We start from the raw sequence: 9,193 nt of genomic DNA on the forward strand, positions 1-9,193 counted from the left end.
CAAACATTTGATGCTTGGTAGAAGGCTACTTTTAGTAGAAAACATAGGGTTTTCTAGTAGATACAAACATTTACAAACATTTACAAACATCTACAAACATTTACAAACTTATACATCAAGTACTTACAAACACTTTCATACAAACAATGACACTAAAATACTTATGATCTCACCAGCTTTAAAGCTGATAAACTCTTTCAAAATAACTTGTATTCTCAGGTCACCAGTAGACAGGTACCGGTGCCAGGTTTTGAGAAGATGGAGCTCGTTCAAGACTCATCTTTTATTTTGTTTCATATTTTTGGTGTCTATTACACTTCACAGAACACACTTGTATTAAATTATATTATTAATGCAATGGATGATGTTGTTGCTTTTTTACTACTATTCATTGTTGTGATACTATACATGACGTCCTCCACCCCCGAACGTTTCCGTCGTTCTGGTTTTGGGGTGTGACATATTGTAAAGGATTTCAGGAGGCTGGGTTAAAAAGGTAAATTTCGGACTTAGATTGAAAGAAAATATGTGAGCAGGGGTGGGAAATGTTAATTGTGGACTTTTGTGAAAAGAATCCTATGGGGAGGGACCATTCATGACATTATGGGGTGAAGTTTGAGTGGGTATCGGGTATATAGCTCTCGGTAAACCCTAACCCTAGCATGAGAACACAGCCGCCACTTCCCCCACCCTTATTCCTCCCTCACCGGCGCCACCTCTCCACCCTTGCCTCTCCACCGCCATTCCCTCCCTAGCCGCCGCTGCAACCGCCGCATCTCCCTTGCCGACGATGACCAAGCTGGCGACGAGGTTTGTGACGTCCGCCATTGCTCTTCCTCTCCTGTTTCAGCCGCCACCTTAGAAGCCTTCCTGTCGCCTCCATCCATGTCGTTGTTCCGAAAAGACCAAGCCGCCTAGCGGCCACCTTGCCATCGAAGTTCCTCCACCGCAACGTGTTGCTGGAGACGTTGTGCGCAAGCAGAGAGTCGTCGGATCGGAGAAGCAAGCCCTGTGTGAGTCGGGAAACGATGTTGTGTGCGCCACTGCCGCCATTAGCCACTTCTGTGACGCCGTCGAGCTCCATCCGTCGCTGTCATCTATGATTTCTGGCGCTGATGTCGATGTCGGTCCGCCATACGCCACGTAGAGGGTGGTTGGGTTGTTTTCCAACCGGAGCATGTGTATGTGGTCATATTTCCACTGTTGGTGTGCGACGTGTGTTCTTGGGAATGTTTGTGTCACCGGAAAGCTGGTGCACCACCATGGTAGCCAACCATGGTGGTTGTCGCCGGTTATAGCTTTTCTGCCGCCGTGTACCACCACCGGCCACCGTTAGGTGGTTGTGTGTGTGTGTTATTTTTAGTGTATGTTTATATTTGAGTTTTGGCCTTGTAAAATGTAATCATAAATTGGAATAATGAAAAAGGAACCCTAACCACCACCGTGAGGTGGTGGCTGTCGCCACCGGCCGCCGTGTCGGGTGGCGGTATGCCTTGCCTTGTTGTGTTGATTCGTTTGGGGTGCTTGAAACCTTAATGGACCTAAAGAAGCCCTAATGGGCTTAGTGAAACCCTAATAGGCCTAGTGGAATCATAATAGGCCTAATAAACCCTAATTGGCCTAAGGAAACCCTAATGGGCTTAAGAACTTGCTTTTGGGCCTATTGGGCTAAGATGGGTTGGAAACCCTAATTAGGGTTTGGAAAACCCTAATGCCATGAAACCCTAATTTGGGATTTATCGGGACCGCATCGAGATTATTTAATGAATTTAAAATATTAATTAATAATCATTGGTAAATGAACTTAAGGCATAATGGACTTAATGGATTAAGTCCTTAATGGGTTAAGTAGGAACACTTAACCCTAATCGACTAATTGGGAACATGTTATGGACTAAAAAAATCATTGGGCCTTAGGATAGGACCCATTAGAGAGGCTTGGGCCGAATTTGGAAAGTTGGGCCATAAGTGGGCCATAATTGGGCCTTGAGGACTATTAGCTATTGGACCATCAGAATGCCAATCATTTGGACTAGAATAAGTGGTTGGGCCTTAAGATAAGCCTATATCGGTTTGGGCCCAATTTGAAAAATTGGGCCATGTGTTGGGCTTTGGTCCATGGTTTGGCTTTTGGGCTTTGAATTGGGCCTTGAATTGAATAAAGCTGAGTTAGGGTAAAGTAGTCTTTTACCCCAAGTATAGAGTTGGGGTTATGTGTTGGAACCCAATTATTAATTGGGTATTGTTTGATGTTGACAGTTTGGGAATCTGTCAACCAGCAAGGGGAGCTTTATCTGCGGGGCTTCAGCAGTGCCAGGTGAGTCTTCTCACCATACCTATGGGTCTAAGGCACCAAGGTCGGCCCATTATGTCATTATGTTATATGTGTTGGTCATTATGTGATTTGATATGATACGTGATTTGTTATGATATGTGATTGTGTGTTTTTGCATTGAAGACCCCGGGGGGAGCCCATGGTATTGGATATAAGACTATGTGGGGTAGCCCATGGCATTCCTAGGTAAAGACCATGTGGGGGAGCCCATGGCATTGGATGTAAGACCATGTGGGGTAGCTCATGGCAGTCCTTGGTAAAGACCATGTGGGGTAGCCCATGGCATTCTTGCAGGTTTTATGTATGCATGGCTTATGTGATATGTGTGTAGCTTTAATTAGCTAATTTTATGATAATTGGTATACTTGCTATGTAGAGGTGTGTGATATGTATGTATGCATGATATGCGGTAGAGATAGCTTTTACAGCTAATATGATACGTGTTATGTGGATTGTGTGTGTGGGGTATGCTCTGGGGGACTCACTAAGCTTTGTGCTTACGGTTTACAGTTTTGGTTTCAGGTTGCATCCATTTGGAAATGAAGGGCTCCGATTGATCACAGTGCACACACCTATGATTTCCACAATGAATGGTTTTGGGACGAACTCTGATAAATGTTTTTAATTAACAATGTTTGGATTAAATGGTGTCTATGCTTAGCTATATTAAAAATAAAATTTTTACCCCTGATTTTTGGGATGTTATAATGCAGAAGACGGTATGGTTCCTGTGGACCAATGTTCATCCCCGCCTGCTGCAGCAGCAATTGCGGTTGAGAAACCGGTGGTTACGACTGCTGAGTCGATAGTTGTGACTATTGGGTTACCATTATCTGAGGCGTTGTAGTCGTGGTTGTAACCAGATGCTCTGTTGTGACGGGTGGCGGGTGTCATAAGGCAATTATTGCTACCGCTATGGTTTCCGTTGTGGAACCTGGTTCTTGTGTTGTTGGCGTTTGTATGGAAGCATGTCCCTCTAACGCAGATGCTTGTGTGCCGTCAAGCGACAACATGGATCTGAGTGGACTTGTTTCTCCTCCATCGGACGCCATAGCTCCCTTTCCCGTCATCGCCGACATCTAGACTCGTATCAAGGTTGTATAACTCTGAGTATACGCCCGGATGGTGCCAAATGTTGTGATATGAAGTTTAGACTTAACACTGTCACTTGATGATTCCTCTTGGGTAGAGTCATGTAATCACAGCAATGAAGAGATAACGTCAGTCGACATCCGGGAGGTGGTCCCGGGACGAAGCTTTAACAGTCTAATTAGTATGTGTTTGAGAATAAGGCTATTAGGGTTTTGGATAGAGAGAAAGCGAACCCTTCTTCTAGAGAATAAGGGTCCTTTATAATGTTGTTCGATGCACATGATCCCAACGGTGTCCTTTGTCCTGTCTGGGCTGATAGGACATGGAAGAGTCCCGTGGGTGGATCGTGCACCACTAGTGGTCATCTACTTTTGGTGCAGAATAAATAGAGGACAACGCCATAAGCGCTGCACTTGTCGCTCTGGGAACTACCAGTTGTGTTTTGGCTTATTATGGACCGGAGATTGTCGTCAGGAATTGGACCTGGGTGCAAGGGCGCCAAGCATAAGGGTCCTAGCGCGAGGCTGAGGGTCCGGGTCTGGCACTAGGACGGATCGCGACCGTTAGCTAGGTCGTTTTAAAGATAGCGGTTTGTTATCTTTAACGTATTCCTAGTGGGATACGTTAACATGTGTGTGTGTGTGTGTATATATATACATATATATATATATATATATATATATATATATATATATATATATATATATATATATATATATATATATATATATATATATATAGCGGTTTGTTATCTTTAACGTATTCCTAGTGGGATACGTTAACATGTGTGTGTGTGTGTGTGTGTATATATATATATATATATATATATATATATATATATATATAGGGTTGAGATCGATTGAGAACTCAAAGTTTCCCGAAAACCCGAGAACTAAAAGTGGAGCGTTGGATCAAAAGTAATTCGTTAAGGACATGATCGTCATCTTACCAATCTCATTTAATGTTTAATTTTTTTGTGTTATTTAATATATTAATATAAATGTCCAAAAATTAACAAAATAACTCAAAATTTCGGATTTATTTTTAAAAAAAAAAAAATTCGATTTTTTAAAAAAATGGAGATTTTTTAATTTTTTTCAAAAAACATGAATTTTTCAAAAAAATATATATTTTTTAAAAAACTACATCTTTTTTCCAAAAAAAACTGCATTTTTTCTAGAAAAAAACAATATTTTTTTTTTCAAAAAAATTGCATTTTTTTACAGAAAAACTGCATTTTTTTCAAAAAAAAATAAAATAATAAACTGCTATTTTTATAAAAAGGTGCAATTTTTTTCAAAACTGCATTTTTTTTAACAAAAAAATCAACGTTTTATGTGTATATATGCGTATTTTTTCAAATGCATATATGCATATTTCTTATACTATAATATTCGTAAGTAAATTATAAAAAAAAACTCATTTTTATTAATCAATCTATAAACATAATATAAGTATTTTATTCGATACAAAATAAAATATAAAAAAATTACAAAGATTCACAGTGTTATCATTTCTTCATATCAAGATTTCCATATTTTCTTCAATTTATCACTTTTCACATCTTCAATATTTTCAAAAAATTCTTAAAAATCTACAGGAAAATAAAAAAAATTGATTAATGCAAGAACACGCACATGTATATATCATGTAAGATTCACATGTGATTATATAATGTGATATTCACAGGTGATTGTATCTTTTAAGATTTAAATGTGAAATTCACAAGAAAATTTTAAAAAATAATTAACGAAGAACACTTACACAAAATGCATGTGTGCATATAGACGTAATTCATATGTGATTCACTTGTGATTTACATGTGAATCACATGTAATTCACTTGTGATTTACATGTGAATCACATGTAATTGATATGTGATTCACTTGTGATTTACATGTGAATTACATGTGATTAATATGTGAATTACATGTGATTTACATGTGAATCACATATAATTCATATGTGATTAACTTGTGAATCACATTTAATTCATAGGTAATTCACTTGTAATTTACATGCGAATCACAAATTAATCATATGTGAATTACATGTGAATCACATGTAATTCGTATGTGATTCACTTGTGATTTACACGTGAATCACATGTAATTCATATTTACATATGAATCACAAGTGAATCATATGTGAATTACATGTGATTAAAATGTGAATCATATGTGAATTACATGTTATTTACATGTGAATCAAATGTAATTCATATGTGATTCACTTGTGATTTACATCACATATAAATTACATGTGAATCACATGTAATTCATATGTGATTCACTTGTAATTTACATGTGAATCATATGTAAATTACATGTGAATCACATGTAATTCATATGTGATTCACTTGTAATTTACATGTGAATCATATGTAAATTACATGTGAATCACATGTAATTCATATGTAAAGTTTGCAACCAAAATACTTCAATAAAATTATATTTTCATTTATATATTATACTAATGGATTAGTTTATTGGTCACCGAATCAGAAATCAATGATGGAACAGAAAATATCCCAAAGATTAATTAAAATATACCTCTTTCCTCAATGTAAAAGGACCAAAATCCAAACGAAAATGACTGTTATAGTTTGATGAGGCATTTAATCTTATACGAATTCTAATTTCTGGAGCATCAAGGTCAATATCAAGAGCAAATATGCAAATGCAAGAAGAAATATAGGAAATTAGCAAACTTTTTTTTTGTAATAGTTTTATCAAAGAGCAAGATATTAGTTTCTCATATATATAATTGAATTTAGTAAAATTCATCTAACTATACCTGCAAAGCAGTTGCTGTTTCATAAGCAACTTTAGGGCTAACAAAATTGTTCCTCTTCATAAATTCCAGAAAATGGAAGGAAATACATTCATTCAAGAATCGTCTATTCCAATGGAATGATACATTCTGCAAGAAGAAATACAGGAAATTAGTAAATCTTTTTTTTTTTTTGTAATAGTTTTATCAAAGAGCAAGATATTAGTTTCTCATATATATAGTTGAATTTATTAAAATTAATCTAACTGTACCTGCAAAGCAGTTGCTGTTTCATAAGCAACTTTAGGGCTAACAAAATTGTTCTTCTTCATAAATTCCAGAAAATGGAAGGAATTACATTCATTCAGGAATCGTCCATTCCAATGGAATGATACATTCCATTCCTTCTCCATCATACCAAGGTTGAGCTCTTTGAGGGTTGCATAGATCCTACATGGCATTTTCCTTACAATCTTCGTGATCATGTAGTATACACCCAAACAAGACCCCACTGCAGCCATTGCCAAAGGGGTGTCTTTCGTGCTCTGAAAAAGATAACACAAGCCTCAGATATAAGCAAGTAAAACATAGAATTCATTAAATCACGAACCACTTTTGGAAATATGAGTTTAATTAATGAATATAGTAACCTACTAGGATAATACATGTGACTGCAACTATACGCATGGACCATTTGATAAATTGTGCAACTCCAACATCAACTTCTCCATCTTCAGAAATAATATATTTCCTCACCAGCCAATATCTGAAACCAGCTCCTAACAAAATGATTCCAAGCACCACAAAAACAGAAACCTGCAAGGTTAAATAAACTTTTCTGTAAGATCAATAGATTATAATTCTAAACTAAACTAGCTGAAGTTACAAATGAAGAAGAAAGAAGATGGGTAATCTTATCGGAAATAAATATTAAGCAATGGAGCTTAAGTTGTACTAATTTCACCAAAAACAGCATCAATACAAGACATACAGACACGAAAATAAGAGAAATGTAACAAAGAAGGCCTAATATGAACCAAACACTCTTGCCCTAATACAAACTTGAGATTAGATAAAAATGACACAAGATAAAATTAGAAATATGATACAAACAGATTAGGCCAACTTTAAGAATATAAAAGTTAAAATATGATACAAACTTGAGTTTGGTGTTTAATATTTTATATCTTGATAAAAAAACACCAACATTATTAGAGTGATATTAATTATCTGTATCATGTATCTAGTCAATGAAGTTGCTGAAATTCTTATCAGAGTGGCTACCTTTACTTAATCTTCGACAAAGAACAGAGAAAAAAATTGACAAGATAATTAGTGATGAATTGTTCAATAGTTCACTGAGGCATTTTGTCAAACACCTAATAGGCAATATTTTCCTATGATTAACTCTAATAAACTCAAACTATAACATATTAGCAAGCAAAAAAACACACCTTAAACTGTAATTAACTCTAGATTATAATGTGAAATAAGTCCTATGATTAAGAAAAAGAATTAGTCTTCAATGATTGAACAAAATTTCACCTGGTATACTTAATGATGAACTCAATATGGAAGAATTGATGGTGACGAACAAGCTGAGACGAAAGCTTTAAATCAAAGCAATGTCGCTTGAAATCAAACACGTATAGACAAAGCAACGTGTGTTGATATTGCAGAAACACACTAGAGATCTCACTTTGAAATACAGAAACATGAGAAATACCTTCATAGCTGGAAATGGCTGTTTCAGAATAGATTAGATCTGTTAATCCGCGGAATGGTGTCGATTTGTTGATTCGTCGATTATTTACCGACGATTTAGAAATTAGGTATCGTGGATTAGAAGTCAACGCAAATCAGAACCTGTAAAAATCTCGATTATCAAGTTGAGATGATGAATTTCTGATTTCAGTAAAGAATAACAGTGGATCGTGGATTATTCATCGATGATTTGGAGATGAATGGCAGTGGATTTGTAGTAGTCTGCAAATGTATAGGTGGTCAATCAATAGAGGAGGGACGAAGAAGGAAGAGATACGGTGAAGAAGATGACGAGAGAGAGAGAGAGAGACGTAAATGAGAGGTTTAATCAGGGAATTAAAATAATTCCTAAAATGACCTTGATTCATTTCAATTTATTTACCCCCGTTTCTTATTTTCTCTAACTATTTACAAAAATGTTATAGATCATCTTGACCCTCTATTATTTTGATCTAACGGTCTTTGTTTGGTTCTCGGGTTCTCGGGAAACTATAGGTTCTCAAATGATCCTTCCTCTCTCTCTCTCTCTCTCTCTCTCTCTCTATATATATATATATATATATATATATATATATATGAAATCTAATTAAACATAAAACCTAGGATGAAACATTAAGCGAAAACCTAGAAAAAGATCAAATCCTTATATTAATTTGAAACCTCATTGACCAATGTTGAACGTCTCAAGATGAAATCTGATTAAATTAAATTGGAAGTAAAACTCCCAACAAATTAGGAATTATTCAAAAATCACTTTAGGCTAAAAGATACATGATTCACACGATATTTAATTTGAATCGCCTATTTTTTTTTTCAAAAAAATTTTGATGAGAAAAGATTGCTCAATGGGCTCTAAGATGGTAATTTTCATGCCACTAATGATGATGGTGATTTTCATCAGGGTCGGTGATAGGCAGGGGCAATATGGGCATGTGCACAGGGCCCATTTCTTTCAAGGGCCCTATTTTTTATGCTAGTTTCTGCTAATCGACTAACAAAATCATCAATTCATCATCGTCTTCGACCAGTCCACCACGCACCACCACCACCACCAGAAGTCATATTCCAAAATCCAGTCGAAAAGATAACTTAATTAGAAAAACCAGTTCCAGTTGCGCCTTCTGAAGCCTGAAATCAACGATATTCCGGTAAAAATTTTCTATTTTTCTTTTTGTTCCAGTTTAGTAGCCTTGAATCGGATATTGGGTTTTTGTTCCAATTGGCAGCCTT

This window comes from Lactuca virosa, chromosome 1 (assembly GCF_052849685.1).
Source record: "Lactuca virosa cultivar CGN04683 chromosome 1, Lactuca_virosa_CGN04683_v6, whole genome shotgun sequence".
NCBI lineage: Eukaryota > Viridiplantae > Streptophyta > Magnoliopsida > Asterales > Asteraceae > Lactuca > Lactuca virosa.